This window comes from Lissotriton vulgaris, chromosome 8 (assembly GCF_964263255.1).
Source record: "Lissotriton vulgaris chromosome 8, aLisVul1.2, whole genome shotgun sequence".
In the NCBI taxonomy this organism is placed as follows: domain Eukaryota; kingdom Metazoa; phylum Chordata; class Amphibia; order Caudata; family Salamandridae; genus Lissotriton; species Lissotriton vulgaris.
In genome coordinates, this window is record NC_141696.1 from 1,438,028,770 (window position 1) to 1,438,055,547 (window position 26,778).

Here is a 26,778-nt window from a genome sequence, read left to right on the forward strand (position 1 = left end):
TAGTCTAGTAGGGCAAACGGTCTGTGTGGAGCCGAATAGTATGTGCTGCCTCCCTCCTGTGGCTTTAGTTGCTCCCAGGCATCCACCAGCCCATTATCCTCCATCATTTTAATAAGTGGCTTATGCACTTTTTTTCCAGCCTGTATAATTACTTGGATTTATCTCCCAAAGCCCCCATTCCATTTATATTGAGATCCCCACACGATGACCGGCAGGGGCCATTTAGCCAGTTCCACACTGAGAAATTCTCAAACCCTGCTTTTGGCCTTCAACAATTGCCCATCTGCCTATCCTATCAGACAAACATGATTTAAACACAATCCCCCCCCCTTTCGTGCCATGATTGCTACCCCTCTCGCCCTGATCCCTTGTGTGGTGTAGGTTATCAAATGAAATCCCAGCTGTTCTAAAAGAAACTAGGGCGTCCCTTCGATGTGCGTTTCTTGTAAACAGATTATGTCAGCATATAGTTCTTTAAGTTGTTCTTTAACCATCCTGCGTTTAGCCGCATTGTTCAGCCCACGCATAAAACTAATGGTTTACCAGCCTGTCCCCTCAATCCATCCCTACCCTTTTCTGTTTGTTGTCACCCTTCCCTAACTTCCTCATTTGAAGGTGTTTGTTTTAGTTTTACTCCCCCTCCAGTAAGCTGTTGCTAGCCTCCCTATTGCCCTCCCTGCCCTTGAGGCCCGCCCCCCCTTCCACCACTCACCTGTAATGTGAGACAAGCAGACCAAAGGTCTCTGTGGTGGAGCCTGATTGTCGGCTCCCTTTGCTGCCTACATATTATGTGTTCCTCTACCCCTTCCACCCCTATTTTTTCTGGCATGTGATTGCTCAGTTTTAGACCCTTTTTTTCCATCCCTATGTGCTCCCTCCTGCCATAAAAAAGTTATCCCCAAAGAAGAAAAGAAGACAGTTAAGCATAGAAAAAAATGATAGATACATTGAAGAGCCGGATAACACATCTCCCTGCTTTAATTCAATCTAGCAAGTTAAGAGCAATAATTATAGATCCTTGACATTAACTTTGAGTTTTTCAATATAGTCTTTAGCTTGGATCTCAGATGTAAAGACTCTTGTAGCGTTCTTATGGATAATCTTCAGGCGGGCAGGGTTCATCAAGTATACTTGTGCTCCTATGGCTTGAGAGGTCTGAATCAATTCTCTTCATTTCCATTGTCGCTTGACGGTCACATGGCAATAGTCTGGGTTTAGAAAGAAGGACTGATTTTCGTTAGTCCGTCTAGCATTCGGGCGAGCCTCTGTATATACTTTCTCTCTCAGCAAAAAGTTCCCAAAGTAAATTAGTATTGCCCTTGGCATTGTTGTTCCTTCTCTGCCTGGCTGCTGTGATTTTTTCAGGGTCAAAGGGAAGCGGTGAACCCACTGCAGCTCTATCTCCCAATTCCAGTGTTGGAGCCCTGGAACGGCTCCCTTCATTAGTTTCAACACATAGGCCCATATGTCATTTCCTTCTACTCCTTCTTCTATGCCAAGAATCCATAGATTATTTTGTCTTTGTCTATTCTCAAAATCGTCCATCTTTCATTGAAGATCTGTGAACTGAGTTGCATAAGATTCAGTTTGTGCTTGAGTTCTGACCAATCCGTCTTCAAGAGTGCTAGTCCGCTCTTCCACCAGCGTCAGTCTCAAATTCATCTCTGTGCAAGCTTTGGCCATTTTTCTCATAGCCCCCTGAAGTTTTTTTTGTTTCACGTCGGTTTTTCTTACCATCCAATCGAGTGTCTTCTTGCAATTGTTTGATAGATTCATAAATCAACTTCAGGGAGAGCTCTCCGGTTTGTGTCGACATACCACAATCAGCGTCCTCCTCCCGTCCCGATAGATCTGGATAAGGACTCCGGGTCGCGGGGTAATCCCATTTTAAACTGGGGTCTCTATTACCCCTGGAGTTCTCTTCTGCATCTTTTTCCATTGGGTGGGAATTTCTCTGCTTCTTCAGCAGCTTCTTTGTCTGTACTACAGTATCCTTCTGATAGGTTCTTAAGCCAGAGCTGCGCACTGCTACTGTCTCCTACGTCAGAGGAGCTAACTTCAAAGCCATCTGTCACTGAGACAAATGTATCCCCATCCTCAACAGAGTCTTCCAGCCCCTTAAGACATGTTGCCTCCTTAATTAATAAACTTGTGTTCAATTGGGTTTCAGTACCCTCAGCCTTTTCCTGTACCAGGGGAGAGTGAGCTGTTTTTGGTGACCCATCTACTAATACTGAGGCCAGATCAGATGGTATTTGCCAGGTTTTCCCTGGCAGCCTTTCCAGGGGCGCCTCACGCTTGCTGTTTGCTGCAAAAGTCATGTCATGTACTAGGGGGAAGCGCACACCCCTCAATATTCTTTTTTGTCTTGGGGTTGCGATCAGTCTGGGGGTCAAAGAAAAACAGTCTATAATACTATGCTGCACTACTTGCACTGCCTGCTCTTGGAGTGTCACCTGTGAGCATACCTTGGGATCAGTTGGACAGTTTTTCCCCCTTTGCCCCCCAAGTCACTCTCAGTGAGATCGATATGTTTGAGGCTCTCACACATCTCACCTTTCTTAGCCCCGTCTGGTGCCTGTCTCCCCTTCTGTGATGTCCTAGGGGTTGAGTTCAGGCTGCCCCCAGTCTTTGTTTCCTTAGGGCAAAATCCCTGGGTGCTAGCGTTTAGCTCCATGCCTGCCAGCCCTTCCTGGACCTTCAAGCGTGCAGCACAGCTGGGTTTGGGTGGCATCTTCGTCTCCACCGAAATGTTGGTGCGGCTCTGGGCCGTTAGCCCCTCCCCGCCAGACTGCAATGGCTGCCGAGCGAAGATTTCTACGAGTCTCCCGGGCAGCAGAAACAATCACCGCAACCGGCGTTTCAAAGGAGCAAAGAGACCGAAGGATGCCAGATTGAAGTTGGTAAGTCATGGGGGAGCGCTGTTTTTACTTCAATTAGAGCTAGATTTAGGCACCATCTTTCTCTCTCATTTATGATTTTATATGTAAATGCATTGGATTTTGTGCAAATGTTTATGTCTCAAACAGAGCCAAATAAAGTAATTTTATTGATTGATTAACACCTGAACAGGAAGGCATCCTTTCTACAGCATTGACAGATCATACAACTCTATTTTTCCACAATATTTGATTTAATAAATGGAAAGAAAGCAGTCACCAATAGCCGAAAAATGCATAATTGAGTGTATCCTGCTGATTCCCTTTAAGAAACATGTTCTAAGGATGAGAGGGCTTGTGTACTTACAATCAGATGACACTGTCTCTTTGTACGTGTCGATATCTTGGGCTGATGAGACTAAGCTCTGAAATGGACTAGTTACAAGGTTCTGTCTGCAATGGCCTGGGTTGGCTCTGTGAATTTCCAGCTGAGTAATATCATTCTCCCCAGATACGTCAATGTTCAACTGCGTTGAGATTATATCTGAAAAAGAAAATACTTTGTTGTCTGACTTGACAGTATTTTAGAAAGATTGTATTTATTGAATATGTTTGCACCAATCCATTAAACATAACTTATATTATGCATTTGAAATCATGTGTTTTTTCAATATACTTCGATTAACAATTACCAACAGGCAGAGTTTCAAACCATAAATCACAGTTGCACAAATTGCACTTGTGGAAGTGTGCATTTAGAAGAACTAGAAAAAGCAAGCATTGCATGCACACCATGAGCTAAGCATGCACAAATGCAGAATTGTCTCACTTGTGCATTTGAACAAATAAAGGTCAGGAAGTGGACAGGGTATTTTTGATTCTCTAAGAGATACACAAAACAGGACATTCCCAGATTCCTTTGCACATCTACACACTTGTGAAACTGAAGAGTGAGAGAGAGCAAGAGAGAGTCATCCTGACACTCTCTGAAACTCAACAGAAGAGCTGTATTCCAATAAAGCTTAAATGCAGCTGTACAAGTATGCAAACAGGTAAAGGAAATATTATTATACTTACACAAAAGGTCAAAAAGATATGCCCCATGATTCTGGCCTCCATGCAGCAGGAACAGGATGACACTGCTTCATGGGTTGTGAAAGGCCACATGAAATGCATATACAGGCTCCAGTATGTTCAAAGTTGTGCAAAGGTGCCAAAACTAGTCATGACAAGGACAACAAATAAGATATCCCATCAACGGCACTGGAGGAATACCCAATGCTTTTGAGATGTCTACCAAACAACATTTACACCCCAAAAAAATATGGTTATTATCCAAGATCCTGGCATACAATGTGCAAAGCAGTTCTGTGGGTCACATACTGACAAGCGGGAGTAACATTGGTTGAACTCAGATTAAGGACATTTGCTACCGCCTTTAACTGCAAATCTCGCAGGTCATTCCAAACCATCCGTCCTATGTTAATGGTCAAATAATGCAAAGACTGCTCATGAGGACTCCTGTTTAACCCTTTTTGGGTCTGAAAGGGTAAAGGCAACATCCACTGCTCCAGTGAACTAAGGTACACACCACATACCTTACACTATCCTTTCATTTTTCATCCCCAAAGTTACTCCAATAAAGCCATACAAACATATGAGCATCGAATGTTTCTCTAAACCTACCTACCTCATTCATCTTCCACTGTACATTAACAAATGACATTCCGTCCACATTATTCACAATTACATTTATAAATTCAGTGTTTACAACATAGCAGTCCCTCGTTCACGCATTTACCATCTACCTTACTTACAAATAACGGATCTAAACCGAGATTTCATAGATGCATTTGTAAAATTTACATCCAACATCCCACCCCGCCTAGATTAGAAACATCAACCTCTCATAGCGTTCCACTAACAAGGACTCGAAACAAGCTTTTTACAGCAGTTATTTAAGATCACACCAAAAACTAGCCCAAAAATCCCAGGCTAACTAACTTACACAAATCATTATTCAGGCTGACTTTCCCATGAAAACGTATTACACAGGAGCTCAAGACACAATAGTGAATATCAATTTATCAGGGAAACGTGTGCAGTGACACCAGATGATGGCCATCGCAGAGACACAACATACCCACTGCATGAGCACCTATGTCAGGCACAAAACTGTACTTTTTAACAGAAATTGATTTCACAATGAAAACAAGAAATGTTAGCCAAAAACATTTTAAACACATTTTAACTAGAGCAAAATCCATGCAGCCTGTGGTGCTTTTTTGTAAATTTTCTGGCGCAGGAATCTGGGCAACAGAGAGCTTTACAAAGAGCTATATCAAAAGATACCTTAGATCAGTTGCTGCCCAACATAAAAGTAGAAAAGAAGCACATTAGTTTTGGAGGCGTATTCTGAAGAGGTAAGTCTTCAAGTTCCTTTTGATTGAGTGGGATGTGTTCCACAATTTGGGGCCGTATCATAGAAAAGTCCAGTTTAGTCCTGTTTTTTAAGCTTCTTTTTAGTTTTGGGATTTCCAGGAACAAGCGAGTTTAATTCTTGTGTTTAGCCAACCTTTTGTGGTGTGAAGTATGTTTTTTTGATAAGTAGGGAAAGCAGAGCGTATAGATGTCCATGTTATGCAGGCAACAGTTAAGTAAGCCATTGAAGTTAGCCAATACAAGTTCTTTAGGATGTGGGTGATGTCATTTGACTTCTTTGCACCCAGGACTGCTTTCTGCGGGATAGTTTTGAGAGCGACAACTGCAGATTTGGGGAGGCCATAAGGAGGTGTGTGTTTGAAATAAAGTTGGTTCTACAGTCCTAAAGACCTACTTGGATGAAGGGTTTAAGTTTCCTAGATAAATGAAATGATGCAATCTTTATAATATTTGTGATGTTCTTGGTCATATTATGCTTTTGATTGATGAATAAGCCTAGTGATTTGGAAAAGTGGACCAGTGCTGGAAAGACATTGAGAGGTTAGTGTTTCAAGCCGTTTTTAGGTCTCAACTGAAACAGCACATGGGCTGTCATGTGAGATACATTTTGTTAGCTTAAAGTGGGCTTAGAGGCGGACCAATGCTTACTATTGGTTGGCTTCATTATCACTCTCATTTCCTTGCTTCTCTTTGGTCAGCATGGGGTGACTTCACTTCTTTTTCATGTGTTGTTTCTGCCCTACAGCATGGCACAGGTACTCGCCTTCTTCCACTGCACATGCTTGTCGAGCTACTTTTTTCTTGAAACTAAGCACTCCATTCGAGTTCATGAGTTTAAAGGTCATCTTCCTCATGCTTCTACCCCATTCTACTCCTTGTTGTTGCCTGCTTCCTATCTCTTCATGTTGTTACTTGCCCCTCTGACCCTCTCCATATTGATGCTTGCCCTGCCATCCTCCTGTCCCTTTCCGTGTTGTTACTTTCCCTCTCTGTATTGATGCTTGCAGCCTCCCACCCTCCCGTCCCTCTCCATGTTGTTTCTTGCCCTCTAACATGCCTCTCCATGTTATTGCTTGCCCCATATCATCTCTCTCTGTGGTTGCTTGCCCCTTCTCACCCTCTCTGTGTTGTTGCTTGCAACTTCTCAGCCCATCTTACATTGTTGCTTGCCTCTACCACACTCCAGTCCCATCCTTTGGTGTTGCTTGCTGCCTCCCACTCCATACCACATTGTTGCTTATAACCCTGCCACCCATCCACTCCAGCCTGCGTTGTTGCTTCTCACCTCCGGTCGGCCAGAAGCAAACAAGCATGGGCAAAGCCAATGGATTTCACCTATAAAACCTATTGGTTTTGCCAATGCTTTTTTGTACTAGAGGTGTAGTTCATGGCAAAAGAGCAGTCGGAGTTAAGTTTTGAATAAGTTCAGATCCAATAAAAAAGAGCTCCATGAATTACATTTTCAAGGACATTTTTTAAGGCTGTTATATTTGACTACTTGAGTATTTTGAGGTAAAGCACTTTTGCCTTGATTACAAGTTGGCCGGATCATAATTACTGCATGTTTTATTGGCGATGCGATTCGGACCAATTGCAAGCTTTATTGACTGCAGTTTTTGTGCACATGAAAAATTTAATAATAAAAAATACACCAAGATTAATCTCACCTGGTAACATTGGGGATAAACTCCGGGAGATGTGTCCCAATTGAATATTCCATGAGCAAAATTAAACCTGGTGCAATACTAGGCCTGGGCGCTAAATTCGGTTCTGCTGCAGAATTTGTGGAATATGGGTAATTTCGCTTTCCGTGGAGAATTACCAAAAATTCCACAATCTGCGACTTCACAGAATTTTTTGCTTGTTCGTGCTTTCAAAATGCGTGTTCGCAAGATATTTCTCCCCGAGCATGCAAACTGCGTTCGCGAATAGGAAATAAGCATCGCGAACTGGCGGAACAAGCAATTCCACGTATTCGCAGGACTTTTGCATGCTCGCGGAGATTTTTTACCGCCGAGCTTTGCGTACCGCGACTACGCAAATTCCGCCCACCCCTATACAATACCATTCCCAATTTCACCACCTTCAGTAATACCAGTTGTCAATAGATGAGATTTAGGAATCATATTCCAGGTTTCAGAGAAAACTTGAAAACCAGTGGAAATACCACGGAAACATCCCACCAGCTCAGAGCAGGTGGCATTTCATATTGATTTATAGAAAATGATCAAAAGAGGCGTTATTAAGCAAAATATGATAATGGAAAACATACAATTTTTGAAGTTCTTATCACATGCTAAAATAATTAACAAAAAACGAACAATTAGTAAAGTCCAACTACTGCAGGTGCCCACTCAGCTGCATACCAGTGGAACTCACCTTATTCGCACACTTTTACCCAGCACCGCTAAGGCGGAGGAGCGTAGTGGCTTCGTTTATCATGTGCAGGTGGGGCAGGGCTTTGTGACGTCAGAACACTTCAGGGGGAGCAGTGGTGGCACTCCACAAGTGCACATGAATGTTTAGTCGGCTGATTTGGGCCAGCCAAACAGTCATGCGCACTTTGCATGTTCTTGCCCCAGGCTGCATAACAGGTCAAGTCAAGTCAGGGATATTTGTATCGCGCACAAATCACATCCGGAGAGTCTCATGGCGCTAGGAGACGGCTTTGACGAAGGAAATAGGATGGTTTAACTTGCAAAAATCCAGGTTTTCAGATTCTTTCGAAAAAGGCTGTGTTCAGGAATAATGCGAAGACTAAGGGGCATTTTATTCCATGAGGCAGGGGCGAGAAAGGAAAACGCACGACTGCCATTTCTGGAGGTTTGTATTCTTAGGGGTGTCAGCCGGGACTCATTGCTGGATCTGAGTTCTCTTTGGGGCTGGTACCATCTTAGCTTTTTAGACCAGTATCTTGGACCATTTTTATACATATGTTTCTGCACCAGACAGAGTTTTAAAGAGAATTCGCTTCTTTACCGGGAGCCAGTGAAGACTTTTCAGGCACAGGGCTGATGAATATCTTTACGGAAGGTTGAGGACCAGCCGATCCGCAGTGTTCTGAAGAACCTGGAGTCTGTTCAGGTAGTGTTTGTTTATGGAAAATAAAAGCGCATTCCCATAGTCCATTCTATTTATGATTAGACCCTGAACTAGGGGTTTCCTAGCCTCAATGGGGATCCATTTAAAAATGTTCCTCAAACTTCGCATTAGCCCAAAGCAAATACCCACAATGTGATTAATTTGGTTTTCCATGGACAATTTATTATCCATATAAACCCCAAATTCCGGACTGACTCCTTGGGCATTGGACAGCTGCCTAGTTCAGCCTGGGTGGAGAACAAGCCCAGGCTCCTAGTCCCCATCTAAGCGCCCAACCACAGCGCACAGACCAATCACAATGCTGCATTGCAGCATTGTGGTTGGCTATGGGGAGCCTGGGTGCTTCCTGCTGTCGGACTTCAGACAGGAAGAAGATAAGAAGATGAAGAGGACAGAGGAGAGGCAGCGTTCAGCTGTAGCAAGGTAAGCATTTTTTTCTTCTTTTTTATTCCCTCCTTCTCTGCCTCACCACCCCCGTCTGGTAGCAGACGCTACTGGATCCAGGTCACATCCTAACAGTGCGCCAACAAGCGGATGCAGCTGCACAGAGCCACAGCATTGAAGCCTTTCAGAAGGAGACACACTAGACTCAGCAGGACATGCATTGAACCCCTAAAGATGACTTCATCTTACTTGCTCACAACACAGAGGTAGCATATGGAAAGTATACATTACCCTCTGCCTACCAAAGGGGACACACTGCAGCCTAATATGGGGGTACACAGACAAAATATCGAGTTTTAAATTTCGATATACAATGATATCGAAGTTTAAATATCGATGGGACAGAATATCGAAGGTAAGTAATATCGACAGTCTTAATATCGATATTAGTATGATATCAGTAATATCGAAGTTTTAAATATCAATGTCAATAATATCGAAATAAATAACTTCGATGTTACTAATATCAATTTTTAAATAAATTTAGTGTATATTATATTGTATTTATTATGTTTTATTATTTATTTTTAATGTAATTTAATTAAATATTGTCTTTTACTACTGTAGCGGGTTGTGGGTTTATAGGGGAATAGGGTGGGAAGTAATTTAATTATGTTAAATTAATTATTAATTAGTAGGAATTATTAATTAATTAATTGAGAATTAATTTTTAATTAATTTTAATTAATTGATTAATTGATAAATATGTTCTGTAGCGGGTTATGGGTTTATAGGGGAATAGGGTGGGAAGTAATTTAATAATAATTAATTAATTAATATATGTTTGTACATATTTTAATTATTAATTAATTGGTAATTAATTTAAATTAATTAGTTAATTAATCAATATAATTTTGTACATATTTTTAATTATTAATTAGTTGGTAATTAATTAATATTAATTAGTTAATTACATTAATTAGAGTAATTTTTTATATATAATTTTTTGTTATTCCTAATTAATTAATTGGGAAAAATAATATTAATTATTAAATTAAATTAATTACAGCTAATGTGCTAATATATTTACTTTATTGTCAATTAATAATTAATTGGTAATTAAATAATATTAATTAATTTTGGGTAAAGGAGTATTTTTAGCGTTCAGGGTCAGTTTTCAGTTTTTGGGTAAAGGGTATTTTTAGGGTTCAGGGTCCGTTTTCAGTTCTTGGGTAAAGGGGTATTTTTAGGGTTCAGGGTCAGTTTTCAGTTTTTGGGTAAAGGGGTATTTTTAGGGTTCAGGGTCAGTTTTCAGTTTTTGGGTAAAGGGGTATTTTTAGGGTTCAGGGTCCGTTTTCAGTTCTTGGGTAAAGGGGTATTTTTAGGGTTCAGGGTCAGTTTTCAGTTTTTGGGTAAAGGGGTATTTTTAGGGTTCAGGGTCAGTTTTCAGTTTTTGGGTAAAGGGGTATTTTTAGGGTTCAGGGTCAGTTTTCAGTTCTTGGGTAAAGGGGTATTTTTAGGGTTCAGGGTCAGTTTTCAGTTTTTGGGTAAAGGGGTATTTTTAGGGTTCAGGGTCAGTTTTCAGTTTTTGGGTAAAGGGGTATTTTTGGGGTTCAGGGTCAGTTTTCAGTTCTTGGGTAAAGGGGTATTTTTAGGGTTCAGGGTCAGTTTTCAGTTTTTGGGTAAAGGGGTATTTTTAGGGTTCAGGGTCAGTTTTCAGTTTTTGGGTAAAGGGGTATTTTTAGGGTTCAGGGTCAGTTTTGGGTTTTTGGGGTACAGGGATATTTTTAGGGTTCAGGGTCAGTTTTGGGTTTTTGGGGTACAGGCGAACAGGGTAATAATAAAAAAAAATTACATTAAATCAATTAAATGAAATAAAAAAAAAGAAAATTACATTAAATTATTAAGTGTTTTATTTATTTTAAATGTATATGTATTAGTTTTAATTTTGTTTTAATATTTTTATTTAATATTTGTAAAATATATGTATTTTAAAATTATTTTTACACTATTATTAATACATTTAAAAAAACGATATTTTTAATTTCGATATTTTTGTACTACGATATTATTTTTTCGATATTTTTGTACTTACCTTTATGAAGATATGACTCCGATATTTTTGATGTCGATATTTTTGTGCCGATATTTTTGTATTTCGATATTCTGTCTGTCGATATTATGTCAGACATTCAATATGGGCATACGTACTGCCAGAAAGCCCCCACTTCCCCACAAAGGTACAGTGCCTCGTAACAGGTTGATTCTAGGCACTTGCCTGCATGCTATTGCCCAGCCAACCAACAGTAATGCCCTGAAGCAGGTACTAGCAGCCCTACTGAGCTTGGTTTAACAATGCATTGTATTCTCACTTACACACAAATAGAAAATCATGTAATGGCTCTTTTATATGATTGGGGGCTTCCCTACTGTCGTAGATGCATTAGACTGCACCCATATTGCATTAATATCACCCTTGCCGCAAGAAAACATATTTCACAATTGCAAGATACAACACACAAGCAATATACAAATGGTGTGTGATGAGGATCGGAATATAACACATTGCTATGCCTATTATCCTGGATTCATTTAAACGATTATTAGGTAATCACATGATTCCAAGAACATTGCAGAGAGGGCATCCAGAAAGGATATGGATTACTACATCGATAGGAACCCATTCATAGTATTGCACATATTAATGCTTGCGGTTAATGTGACAGGACATGGAGTGTTGTGTTGACCATCTTCCTCCATCCTCAATGGGACTCATCACACACAGCTACTATATTAGAAATAGTTCATTAGCCATTTCTAGGAGAATGACTATAACTTTCATAATGCATGAACATTCGAAAATATAAGCAACACTGTTCCAAGATGACTAATACCCATGCCTAACGATGAAAAGGAGTGAAATCAAGACACATCTGATGATAAGGAACAGGCTTTGGCCAACAGAGGCATTGTTCTATGGGAGGAAATGTAGCTGCTACAAGACATGATCTCATTTACAATTATTATATATACATTTTTAATCAGATGCAGTAATAAATGAACCAGCACATAACAGTTCAAAATTGTTTTATTGCAGTGAAAGTAAACAACATAAAATGAAGTGAATCAATCCTACTACTTAACGTCAGTAAGTCAAAACAATGTTTACGCGGCAAAAGACATAAAAGAACATCAACACATCAGTACACAACAACAATAAATCATTTAAAACTCCAACATATCAACACAGAGAAATACAAATAAAATTATAGTACTACATGAATAAAAGTACTTGTTCCTGGCATCTGATACATATCACGAGAACTGTCAACACACTTATAATAAAACATTATATACAAAAATTCAACAGATTCATTTTTTTAAAATCTCAATAGCTAGAGCTTTATAAAATTCACAGTCCTGATCATACCTTTTACTAAAAATAATGGCACTCTTTATAAACATTTAGACCAGCATAGCAGAAATCTGCTGTGTATAATTTCAGTAAAAATATCACTGCTAGCTTATACTATCTAATATTAGCATAGTGAAGAATTGGAGCCGAGAACGAATAACATGGTGTTAAATATAATGTGCAAGAAAGCATGAGGTCGCATAGATACGCTATCACAAGTGCATATATGATGGCACTGTTCTGAAAAAGGTGCACTGAATAGGAAAGGCTGTAAAACAACCTAAAACAAGTTAAAAGAAAACAATGCCTGGTATTTGTTATAATTGATAGATAAGGTTCCATCTTTCTTTTGCTCACCATGCCACCCCAGTTTAGAACTGGCCATATGCAAATCAGTCTTGATCCTGTGCCTCATGGGAACAGTCCGGCCCGAACTGCCAAGCCAGGTCCTCACTGGACCGGAAAAAAGCATCCTAGGACCGGTTTCGGGGTTTCACCGCTCATCAACCAGGATAGCTTGAATCTAGTGGCACAGTGAGCCCAGGACCAATGTCTGGGCATACCCGGCGCACTTAAGGCAAAGAAGCAAAAGACACAGAATTGTTGGACGGAATGCAGAACAAATCAAGACATTCACCCCCAGTCAAGAGATCTGAGTTAAATCCATAATTCTTTTGCACACCATGCCACCCTAGTTTAGACCTCGCCATATACAAATCAGTCTTGACCCTGTGCCTCATGCGACCAGTCCAGTCCGTACTGCCAAGCCATGTCCTCACTGGACCGGAAACAAGCATCCTAGGACCGGTTTCGGTGTTTCACCCCTCATCAACCAGGATAGCTTGAATCTAGTGGCACAGTGAGCCCAGGACCAACATCCAAAGCAGCCAGACGTTTGTTTATTATCAACCAAATTGAACACGCTAGCAATCCCCTAAAGCCCTTTTTAGGTCGAGTTTACTCGAACCTATTACTGCTGAAACAAAGTCTCTCAAACCAACCAGTCGGATTTCCGACAATGCGTGTTAATTGTTCATCCGTGACTTCTCGAGCGTGCGCTTGGCCCGTTCCCTCCCACTTGCTGGCATCCCCCCCCCCCCCCCCCCCCCCCACCAGGCTCGCACTTCTCCAGCGCGCCAAGAGCTTCACTTCAAAGGGATGCCTTACTCAAGTGTGGCATTGACGATCGGAGCTGACACTCCCCAGCGCTGCCTCATCGTCGTTGCGCTTACTCTTTCAGTGCAGCCTTGTTCTTCTTAATCGCGCCATTGTCCCACATCAGCTTCCTGATCAGCCTTATGCCTGTTTCACAAGCGCGCATCCATTCCCTTAATCGCGGCATCGTCCCTTTACTTTAACATGCTGAAAGCTAATCCTCCAGTGCCGCGATTGATGTAAAACAAAAGAATTCGAAAAAAAAACTATTTGTTTACTTTACAGCTGGCATCTGCCAGGCCGCGCAATGTCTTAAATTATTTTCAGCTGTCCTTTCCCTTAATCGCGTCATTGTCCCTTTACTTGAACATGCTGAAAGCTAATCCTCAATTATTTTATTAAACGTGTTTGAAAATGTGAAAACTTTCAATAAGCACCTCTACCCGCGGTATCTAAGTGCATTAAAACTATATATAACAGTCCTGCCGAGCTTCTGTTAGTAGCAGTGAATATTTCTACAGTCGGCTATTTTTGTGAAGTGGAATCCATGAGTTGCAGGTTGAGCTGCATTATACACTAGTGCACGTGTAAAGTGCTCCAATGCCTTTGGGTCAAGTTTGCGATATATAAATGGACTTCTGTTTTTGAATAAATAAAGAAACTCAAAGGAGATTAGTTGCTTATTCAAATGAAACTAAATATAACAGTCCTGCCGCGCTTTAACTCCCTCCCCCTCCCTCACCACAGAGCGCGTATTTTTATTATTCATTTTTAGCCCATGCTACTCTTACATGTAAAAATGCCAGCACCCTCCCATCTTAGTCAAACATTACCGGCTTGTTTTTTTTGCTGCGCGGCGCCAATGCTTGTTGTTAGCTTGTTGGGATTTGCTGTCCTAATCCTTCTCTGCCAACGTTTTGTTCAGTTAGTCCATAGCTTCCTTTTTGCCACTTCCCTGTAACGTGAGAGATGCCCAGTTCTTAGTTACATTGGCAAAGTGCACATGATGAACGAGTAAACATATTAAAGAGAACCTTAAAAGAAAACACTACTACATTGTAGCATTGTAAAATAATTTGCAGTGTGGCTATACCAATTTTATCCTCTTTTTTTTCTAGTGCTTGCTTGTGCGTGCACTAGCGGCGCATGTGGCTTCTGCTGTTTCATTTAGGTAGAATATGGCATATACTAACAGTATTATGCGAGGTGGCGCGCGTTTTTGTAGTGTTCACGTAAAAAAAAAATGGCCTCCCATTTGGAGGGTTTTCTTTGATGTCACGGCTAGGCGGGAGGCTCGACTCTGTTTCGGTCATGCTCCGTGCGCTGCTGCGCCACATTGGTCACAGTGAGTGCACTAAGCCCCCCCAATCTCCCTGTCTCAGGGACACCATAGGCGGGTAAAATCAAATCTCACCGTTGCCCCTCTCCTCTTTCTGAAATGGGGATAGCAGAGAGAGCAACGTGCCGAGTCGAGTATGGCCACGGTTCACTGCACTGTGCGACTAGCAGCGGTGGCATTAGAGCACAGCACAGGATGTCCGTGGCATGTGTTAAGGGCCCGCATCCTGGTCTTGTACAGCATACAGCAAACTTTTCTTTGCAGCTGATTTCTTTTATTATTCATGGCTAAGATAAGGCAGCTTTTATTTTTAATGAGCAAGATAGAAGAGTTTCAGGTTTACTTCAAATAATCCTTTCCTTCAGGGAAAACATGTGCGTGTTATAAGAAGCATATTACGAAATTGAGTTTTTATTGCTATATGTATTGAACAGCGGTTCATCTCTACACATCTCTTTTCCCCTGCTTTGACAGATATAACTCAGAAAAGAGATTAGTGATGTCCCTTTACAGAGCACCTTAGTTCCTCTCATTTTTTCCACACTAAAAACAAAGCACTGTTGTCAGCATGATGCTGCTTTTGGACAGAGTCTGGTGCCCTCTCTGGGATCACGTGAGACCCCCTAGGGGAGCCAGACCCCAACAGTTTAAAGACCCCTGCTCTAGTGCATGTTTCGTTTGACTTCTCTTCATTGCATAATCAGTGTTGTCTGTTTAAAAAAACTGTTTTTGAAACATGGGTTTCGCGCGATGAAATGAACTCCCTCCATGTGGCCACTGACCACATCAGTTCAGTCATAATACTGACGGCATACCACAACCACGTGCCAAGTGCGACTGTGTCACATGTCGCACCTTAAGCCAGTCCAGGAGTCTTGGGGAGCGACAGTGTGCATCCTGGAACTTGTAGTTTCACTTTTCCTTCACACTTGTTGGATTCCTCGAAGTCACACTGGGCCGAGAAGGTTGCAGGCTCCAGATGCGCTGTGGTGTTTGCTGAAGTGCAGACCTGTCTGCGGGATCCCTGGTCACCTCGGCATCTGTGAAGGGCCCTCTTTTCTCTGAGGCGCCCTGGCTGCTGCACACCCTCCTTCCTGCCTCTGATCTGTGTGCATTCATCTCGCCACTTCACCACTTCACTACACCCCTGGAGCAGCGCTCTCAAAGCCCCACCGCCACGTGCCTCCTTGTTGTTTCCCTACCCGTTCTATGCAATTCTTTTATACTATTGTTACAATACAAGCTTTGCTTCTCCTTCCACTCGGACGTTCCAATTTGTCCACAGCTTGCTTTCTCGTACTTAGAGTAACACCAATAAAAATGAGCTTGCTACCTCCAACCCGAAGACTGACGATTTTTCAAGCCAAAACTGCTTTATTTATGCTGTCCCCCGTCCAAAATTACCCCCGCTTTTAAATAAATCAATGGAGAAAACACATTTCCCGATTTTTTTAATCCCATTTTCATGTTCTAAAACGTTGTTTGTATGAAACCCATGAAGTCCGCTCTCAATTACTCGCTCACTAATAAATATACCCTTGGGCGCTGCATATATCTCATACCGGCACCACCTAATAGCATCCCGGGGCGATATCTGGTTCTCTCGCTAAGCCGTTGCTGCTGCTCGTTTCACTTTTCTAACAAAATACATCCGGTGCCACGCACGTCACTGCTGACAGCGTGATGAACTCAAAGAAACATCATTGTTAAGGAAACCCTTGCTCCTATGCTCACATTGACCTGCTTGTCATCCACCCTTTTGCCACGTTGCCCTTTTCTTCTGATTCAGCATTTCCGTTCAACCACACACAACACCACACACACACCCCACACACACCCCCACCCACCCACACACACACACACAACCCCCCACACACACAACCCCCCACCCACACACCCCACCCCACACACACCCCAACCACACCCCCACACACACACAACACCCCCACACACACAACCCCACAACCACACACATAACCCCAAACACACACAGCCCCATACAGATACAACCCCCCACACACACAACTACACCAACACACAACTACACACACACAAACACACAACCACACACACAACCACAAGCACACACACAACCACACTCTACCACACACAAACACACTCAACTACACACACAACACACAACCACACACAACCCTAAACACAACCCCAAACATAACACACACAACCCCACACACACAACCACAACCACACAACCACAACACCACAACCACACACACAACCATCTATCTATCTATCTATCTATCTATCTATCTATCTATCTATCTATCTATCTATCTATCTATCTATCTATCTATCTATCTATCTATCTATCTATCTATCTATCTATCGCCCTCAATCTATCTATCGCCCTCAATCTATCTATCGCCCTCCCTCTATCCATCTATCGCCCTCACTCTATCTATCACCCTCACTCTATCGCACTCACTCTATCGCACTCACTCTATCTATCGCATCACCACAGCATCACTCAGCACCACTACAACATCACTCAGGGGCACCACAACATCACTATGCGCTACCACAGCATCACTGAACGCCACAGCATTACTCGTCGCCACCACAACATCACTCAGTGCCAACCCAGCATCAATCTGTGCAACCATTCAACTACTGGTTCAAATATGTTCTCTCAATGTTTCAAGCTTTATTACAGAAGTCACAAAAAGATGTTAATATTTCACTTCTGTTCTTGGATTTTTGTCACAATAAAATACACTGAACATAATCTTCACAAAAGTTATTTACAAAAGTTTAAGCTATTGCTATTATAAATTACAATAACTTTTATTTAAGTATTAATTATTAAAATAAATTAAAAGCCATTGTTATGTGCAATAGCAATACATCTAAGCCATGTAAATACAACACATATTGTATTACAAATGCTATAGGTGTCACATTTGCTAAAGTTATAACTATTTGCATTGTCAATGACAAAGCTATTATTTTTTTGTGCCTTTCTGCCCCCTGTTAGACTCTTTTTTTGTGCCGTTCTGCCCTCTGTTAGACTTGTTTTTCCATTGTTTTTCTGCCCTTCTGCCCTCTGTTAGACTCGTTTTTTGTGCCTGTCTGCCCTCTGCATCACCACATCATCACTCTGTGCTACCCCAGCATCACTCATCACCATCACATTATCACTCAGCACCACCACATTATCACTCAGCACCACCACAACACCACCCAGCGCCAGCCCAGCATCACTCAGCGCCACCCCAGCATCACTCAGCGCCACCCCAGCATCACTCAGCACCACCACAGCATCACTCAGCACCACCACAGCATCACTCAGCGCCACCTCAGCATCACTCAGCGCCAGCCCCAGCATCACTCAGTGCCACCGCAGCATCACTCAGCGCCACCCCAGCATCGCCACCCCAGCATCACTCAGCGCCACCCCAGCATCACTCAGCACCAGCCCAGCATCACTCAGCGCCACCACATTATCACTCAGTACCACCACATTATCACTTAGCACCACCACAGCACCACTCAACACCACCACAGCACCACCACAGCATCACTCAGCGCTACCCCAGCATCACTCAGCACCACCACATTATCACTCAGCACCACTCAGCAGCAACGCAGCACCACCACAGCACCACCACATTATCACTCAGCAGCACCACTCAGCACCACCACAGCACCACTCAGCACCACCACAGCATCACTCAGCACCACTCACCACCACCACAGCATCACTCAGCGCCATCCCAGCATCACTCAGCACCACCACAGCACCACCACAGCATGACTCAGCGCCACTCTTGCATCACTCGGCACCACCACAGCACCACTCAGCGCTACCCCAGCATCACTCAGCACCACCACATTATCACTCAGCACCACCACAGCACCCCTCAGCACCACCACAGCACCACTCAGCAGCAGCACAGCACCACTCAGCACCACCACATTATCACTCAGCACCACCACATTATCACTCAGCACCATCACAGCACCACTCAGCACCACCACAGCACCACTCAGCACCACCACAGCACCACTCAGCACCATCACAGCATCACTCAGCACCACCACAGCACCACTTAGCACCACCACAGCATCACTCAACACCACCACCGCACCACTCAGCACCACCACATTATCACTCAGCACCAACGCAGCACCACCACAGCACCACCACATTATCACTCAGCAGCACCACTCAGCACCACCACAGCACCACTCAGCACCACCACAGCATCACTCAGCACCACTCACCACCACCACAGCATCACTCAGCGCCATCCCAGCATCACTCAGCACCACCACAGCACCACCACAGCATGACTCAGCGCCACTCCAGCATCACTCGGCACCACCACAGCACCACTCAGCGCTACCCCAGCATCACTCAGCACCACCACATTATCACTCAGCACCACCACAGCACCCCTCAGCACCACCACAGCACCACTCAGCAGCAGCACAGCACCACTCAGTACCACCACATTATCACTCAGCACCACCACATTATCACTCAGCACCATCACAGCACCACTCAGCACCACCACAGCACCACTCAGCACCACCACAGCACCACTCAGCACCATCACAGGATCACTCAGCACCACCACAGCACCACTTAGCACCACCACAGCATCACTCAACACCACCACCGCACCACTCAGCACCACCACAGCATCACTCAGCACCACCACAGCGCCACTCAGCACCACCCCAGAATCACTCAGCGCAACCCCAGTTTATAGGTGTCACATTGTCACTCCCTTCGGCATCAAAACAGTAATGTACGCCAACGACACACAGCTGGTGGTCTCCATCAACCAATCAAGTACTAGCCTAGACAACCTGGCCATGTGTCTAGAAAGGGTCTCCCAATGGATGTGTGAATCCCGACTAAAACTAAATGGAGATAAATCGGAGATTCTTCTCCTGGGTAATCCGAACAAGCTCCCCACAAACCTTTCCTGGCCACCTTGCATGGGAACTCACCCAACCCCCAAAACCGAGGTCAAAAGTCTCGGCATTTGGCTGGACCAGGACCTTAATTTTAAAACCCAGGCCAGAAAAACCTCAGGTATTTGTTTTGGCCTCATCCGTATGTCCCGAAGGATTCTCCACCTGATCCCCTTCCAGTCTAGGAAGCTACTGATGCAGGGGCTGGTGAACTCCAGATTGGACTATGGTAATGTCTTGTATCTCGGAGCCCCAGCATCAGTCGTTCAGAGACTACAGGTGGCTCAGAACGCGGCAGCCAGAATCCTAACGGGAACCAAAGCAAGATGCTCGGCGAAACCAGCTCTCAAAAGCCTTCACTGGCTCCCAGTGAAGGAGCGAATTACCTTCAAAACCCTGTGCATCTCCCACAAGATAATGCACGACAAAGGCCCCCCAATTCTCAGATCCCTGATGAAACCCCATCAGTCCATCAAAAATCTAAGATCGGACTCTTTCGCCCTTGCCAGCATCCCAAGAAGAAGAAAGTCTAGATCCGGCGGCCGCCTGTTTTCCTACAACGCACCAAAACTATGGAACACCCTCCCACTGGCCATGAGGAGAGAACACAACCTCCTCACCTTTCGGAAACAATTAAAAACCTGGCTCTTCCCTTAATTCCTTCTCTCTTACTGTCCCTCTCCCTCTCTGGAATACAAGGTCTTGTTAGCGCTGGGATGCCCGAGGGTAGCTATGCGCTTTATAAATCCCAACTCAAACTCAAACTCTCATTTGCGAAAGTTATAACTATTGGCATTGTAAATGACAAATCTATTAATTTAGCTATTTTCAAAACCAACACATAAATAAAAAAATTGTCATTTACAAGATCAATGGCTCAACCTTTCCTAATGCGAGACCTATTGCATTGCAAATGCTTGTAAATATAGTAAGGGACTTTATATCCCCAAAAGTCTGTAGACAGTCCCCAATGGAATCGCAGGAGTTTTGCAACTCTTTAGCAAACTATTTCCAAGAAAATATATCCAATATCTATGCAAACTTTCCATCTACAGTCCCCCTTAACCCTGAACCTCTTACTAAACCGAAGGGCTCAGGAATGATAGCATGTAGTACTCTAGATCGTTTCGCATTAACATCGATTGAGGAGGTCTCTCAAGGCCTGTCCACTGCTAAATCTGGTTCGCCCCAAGATCTTTGCAGGCCAAAGACAATGGCTCTCCTAGCACCGAGTTGTGCCCCTGCAATCCGAGATATCTACAACGACTTAATACAATCTGGTACCATCCCAATGACTTGGAAGGAGGCGTTTGTTCACCCAATATTTAAAAACACAACAGGGGACCCTTTGATATTCAACAACTACCACCCTATTTCCTTGCTACCACTTCTGGGTAAGCAGCTGGAAAGTATTATAAACAGACATCTAAGTTCATACCTGGAATCCAATAACATTTTGGATCCATCGCAATCTATCTTCCGACCGGGCTTCAGTAATGATACCGCCATCCTGGCTGCGACTGACTACCTTAGGCAAACAATAGATGCAGGAGGATCAGTAGTACTGATACTCTTAGATCTCTCCGCAGCGTTCGATACTATCTCGCACTCAAAGCTGGCGGAAAAACTACTCTCCTGCAGTATCCAAGGGACAGCCTTGAAATGGCTCCAGCACTTCATGTCAGAGAGAATGCAAACCATCATGTTAGGGCCCTAGATGTCCGAAAAATGCGTCTGGATAGAGGTGTACCTCAGGGCTCTTGCTTAAGCCAAACTCTATTTAATATATATATGGTTCCTCTGGCAAAAATAGTTGAAGAGTTAGGATTTGAGATAATCTCATGTGCTGATGATACTCAGTTTATGTTCACTATCAGCTCAAATCCAGATATAGAGAAGACAGGATTCGCCACTGGAATGCTTACAATCTCCAGGTGGATGACGGATAACTGTTTTCAACTGAACCCGGGCAAAATCGATGTCATGCTAATGGGGAAAGCCTCAGATATTTGGTCGAACGACTGGTGGCCCGCTCACTTGGGAACAGCCCCTGTTCCTAAACAATGTGTTACAAACCTAGGTCCAAAGCTGGACCAAGCGCTGACCATGAAAGACCATATTGCTGCCACTACCAATTCCTGTTACTACAGTTTACATCTGCTTCGAAAAATCCTTCCCTATATGACTACCACTCATCGCAGAACTCTAGTTCAGGCTATGGTTATCAGTTGTTTGGACTATGGAAATGCTCTGTTGGCAGAAGTGGGAGAGACCTTGCTCGTCAAATTACAAGTGATACAGAACACTGCAGCCAGAATGATTCTAAACTGCCCAGCAGGCTCCCCCTTGGCCCCTTTGCTCAGAGAACTGCACTGGTTACCAGTAAGGAAGAGATAATTTTTTTAAATCTGTTGTCTCACCTATATTGTCTTGAAAGGTAGAGGTCCCCATTATCTGCAAAAGAAACTCTTAAAATACTCACCTTGCATAAACCTCAGATCCAGTACATCAGGCATTCTACAGGTACCCCGAATTTGCTTGACCCGTACAGGGGGCAACGTATTTTCATATCTTGCCCCAAGATACGGAAATAAGCTCCCTATTGCCCTGTGCAAAATCAGCAGTTACAGTATCTTTAGGAAACAATTAAAAGGTTTTCTGTTTTAAATTTTGCCTCTGATCCGCGTTCGGTTTCCTTCAACATCAGGGTGCTAATTTTCTAGGCAGCGCTGAGATGCCCCAGGGTGAGTCGTGCGCTTTAGAAATAAAGCTAACATAACCAGGGTCCACAATCCCTAGTGATGATCTGACACTTGATCTACATCAAACATCAGGTAGCTTAACGGTCCTATCCAGGAATAGTGTCGGGCTGAGTTCTAAGGTTGCCTCCCAGGACTGGAATACCTTTATTGGAAAGTTTGATATATATGCGCTTTTCAAGAAACTTTGTCTGTAGAACAACTCCATCACCTGGGGTATTTAAATTATCATGTCCTGGCTATCCAAGGTGGTAAGGGTCGCTAATCGGTGAGTCTCACACTTTGGGTTAGACAGGATATTGGCCTTAAGATGCTGGCACTACTGACAGAGAATAACAATATTTTTGCTATCAGGTTGGTCTGTGGCCCCTACGGTAACATTGACATCTACAACCTATATGCAAGAGGCTACAGCGGGGCGCAGGTCTGAAGCTATCCTTGCGGTAGGCGAGCTCTTAAATAATCTTTCCTGGGATGCCTCTGTTGTTATAGCAGGGGACTTATACTCGATTTTTGGAACCTCTTGATGGTGAGGAAAATTACCTGGTGGGGGAGGAGGATGACCAGTGGGGTGTCCCACGCCTGGAAATACCTCCAATTAAAAGATGGACCGAAGCAGCCATTCAAATGAAAGCCATATGTCTAGAACACGGCTTAAGGGCGGCCGATGGCAAAACCGTCTCCGACAGGCACATAGCAAATACAATCAACAGTGGCCATCACTCAAGCCGGATTGACTATCTTTTAATCAGTTTGAATTTGTGGCATTCTCTCGAGGACATGGCCGTGCGGGGCCGTATGGAGAGCAATCATGACCCACTCTGCTTTATGTTTGTATTCAGGGAATTAACACATATACAAACCCACAAATCATTTATTACTGGTGCGACCTTCCAACGACATGTGGCAAGTTAAATGGCCCATGCATAATTCTAGAACGCCCGGAAATACTATACACTATAACCAGCGATGTCAGAAACAGGTTAGTAGAGATGGAGACCTCTCTTCTTAACTCCCAGCCCTTCAAAGAAATAACATTGTTGCACAATATATTATTCATTAAAATGTGTTCATATTTCCAAAGACCTTTTAGGGCCAAGGCCAAGGGCACCCAGTTAAGGCATCACTGGTATTTCAAAGACTATAAACAAGCCTGTGGTTCCCAGGTTGAGGCAATTAGATCAGGTGACTTGGTTAGAGTACAAAACGTGAACATAAGTTATAAAAAGGCAATGGCAATTGCTAAAACAAGCCTTTGCAACGCAACAAGTCTTGCATTTACCCGAGATTGAGCTATTGGCATTGTAAATGACAATGCCTTTTATTTATGTTTTGGTTTTTGAAACATAAATAATTGGCATTATCATTTACAATGCCAATAGCTTAAACTTGCGTAAATGCGAGACCTATTGCATTGCAAATGCTTGTTACAAGTTGAAGTAGCAGCTGCTGTCAGGGAGTTGGTTTGTTCACTCGTCGCCAGCTCTGCAAGAAGCATTCTGATATCAACTACTGTAGACATTTTATTTCAGAATTTAGCAATAAGTCTTAAAGATTACATTGTACGTCAGCGCTCACCTTATCTAAGAAAACCAATGTCCTGAAACTATATCAAACTAAATTAGTACCCCATACATCAGAGTGCAACCGTTCATGACAAGAAGCTTGTACAGCTGACATGAAACAATAAAGTTTAGAAGGTAGTAATAGGAAGGAAATGTCCCCAATTTCAAATGAATACGCCGATTCACTTCCTGTTTTCGGCTTTTCCGTAGCTCTAGGTTTTGCTTTTTAAGCTTATATATTTTGTCTGTTTCTGTGAAGTCCATCTTTCTTCATTAGAAAAGAAAAAGTACAGCCTTCCAAGGTCATCCATTTTGCTTGCGCCTTTCACAGACATGTCCCGCGCGTACCACAGAGCCTTTCGTTGACCTACAAGCCACAGGATGTTGGTAGTGATAAGGTAATGATTTACACACCCGCCTGCGTGCGCCCGGCACAGGCTTTCTCAGTGATGTTTACGGCATATGTATTTCCTTGAAGAAGCGCCAGCGGGCTGTGGTTGCACCCCATTCGAACCTTGTAAATGAAAATGTTATTCGTTTCGGTCATTTTTAAGTCTTCAAGCAACAGGGCTGGATGAACAACGGGAGGGCGGGCGGAGGGGAGAAGGCGCAGACAACAGGGAGGGAGGGAGGGCTGGTGGGGAGATTTTTAAGGCACCGACAACGCGGGCAGGGTGGGGTGAGGGTAGTAGGCATGGACAATTGGGGGGAGAGTGCACAGACAACAGGAGGTAGGGCGGGCGTGGGGAAGAAGGCACCAAAGCACATCGTGGCTGCAGTAGGAGAACCTCATTAACGAAAAGAGTGCTCACAGTCTAAATAACAGTACCTTGTAACACTCAAAGTAAAGGGGCCAGTCCCCATGGGAGGTGACAAATGAAGGGGAGGCGGGACTAAGGAGGGACTAACAAGCCTATCGACTAATCAGAAGCCAGCATTTAGGACAGACAATGACACAAGCCAATCACAAATATGGGCAGAGCTTCTATTAATCTACTCCACTACAATACGCCTTGCAGACAGCGCATCTGCGCTGGCTCTAGCCTCAACCTAAAAACCTGGGATGAGAATAGATAGCAGGACCTAAAGCAGGCATATGTTAGTAATAACGCTCAATGCTTCTGGAATCTGGTAAAATGGGGTAGAGGTGGAGTTGCACCGTACCCTGAAAATCATGTAGAGCCCGGTATTTGGGTTAAACACTTTGTAATATTGTAATATGCAATTGATGATACGGAGGATTGTGAACCTTTTCTGATTCATTTTTACTCAAATGATAAAGTATTTGATCGGGCAGACGTAAGTGCAGCCCTTACTGCCATTACAGGTGGGAGAGCACCAGGTATCAACAGTGTTCTTGCAGACATCTTTTTGCTGGGTAAGTCTATATGGAGTCGATATATTCTGCTATTAGCAAACACCATCGCCCAAGGTGCCCCCATTCCGGACACTTGGCAAGGGGTGGAAATTATCCCAGTATACAAAAAAGGGGACAAGTCTTTGCCAGGAAATTAGAGGCCAATAAGCCTAATAGATTTAAAACAAAAAGTGGTGGCCCGGCTTGTCCTGGCAAAGGCCCAAGAATGGATAGACAAGAACAATATCCTTAGCCCTCTCAAGGCAGGTTTTCTGGCTCCCATAAGCACCACAGACCAGTTCTTGCAATTTGTCTTAATATATTGGCGGACTGTAGCTCTCGGCAAGTGCAGTATGTATGCTGCCTTTGTCGACCTTAAATCGGCTTTTGACCGGGTATATGAACAAACTATGGGTGTACTACAAGAGATGGGGATGCCCATCGATTTACTTCCCTCATTGCCTGCCTCCATGAGAACAACTATGCACAAATCCACAAGGGGACACTGGGAAATTGGAATGACCCCTTTCCTGTAGAGAAGGGAGTACGTCAAGGATGTGTAATGGCTCCTACATTATTCTCACTTTTTATTAATAGAGTTGCCAACTTTTTATCTACTATTCATACAAACGCACCAGTTTTAGCGAGTAAAAAGATTCAGATTTTAATGTTCGCAGATGATACATTCATTATCTCTAAAACTCCCAGTGGGTTACAGCGTGCACTGTGACATTATGAAGAATTCTGCCTTTTACGTGGTTTAAAAATGAACGCAACAAAAACTAAGTTCATGACTTTAAACCAGCACAGATTGTTCAAGGGTAGTATGGTAATGGACGGTTCACCCCTTGAACAGGTCGATGCATTTATTTATTTGGGTATTATCCTACAGAAGGAACTGAGATGGAAGCCACATATTGACACCATGACATTAAATCACCGGCAATGAGCGGGTGTCCTAAGAAATTAATTTGAAACATCTTTGACCAAGCCCCTTAGTCCGGTGTTGCAAATTTATAATGCCAAGGTGGTGTGCTCAGTTTTATATGGTGCTGACCTATGGGGCCTTGAGAAACTCACACAGCTAGCTACATAAGAGAATAGGTTTCTCAGAGCGCTAACAAGTTTCAACAAAGTACACCCATTCTTCCCCGGCGGAATGACCTAGGTAGAAAAGCTCTGGTAGATCAAGCCAGGTTACGCCCAATTCTATATTGGCGCAGAATCTGGTGCACGCCGGAATTGGGTATCTTTGCAGAGGGTCTTATGGATATCATCGACACTGACCATTTTCATAAAATCAGCTGGCTGTGTGATACCAGAAGTTTCTTGGCCAGAATGGGCCTGTTGTATCTGTGGGAAACCTCATCTAGCTCCCAATTTCTACCAAAAGCCTCAATCAAGGAAATTGATCGAACACGATGCGATTAGAAGTAG

At 43.4% G+C, this 26,778-nt stretch overlaps 1 protein-coding gene across 6 annotated transcripts in view; it reads right to left on the reverse strand.

Moving 5' to 3' along the window:
• Positions 1-26,778, reverse strand: part of ZBTB20 (zinc finger and BTB domain containing 20) — a 2,236,857-nt gene that overhangs the window by 93,980 nt on the left and 2,116,099 nt on the right. For all 6 annotated transcript variants that reach the window (XM_086935527.1, XM_086935525.1, XM_086935524.1 and 3 more), the window contains one exon: positions 3,247-3,423. The gene's annotated coding sequence lies outside the window, so the exon portion shown is untranslated. The remainder of the gene's footprint in view (positions 1-3,246; positions 3,424-26,778) is intronic.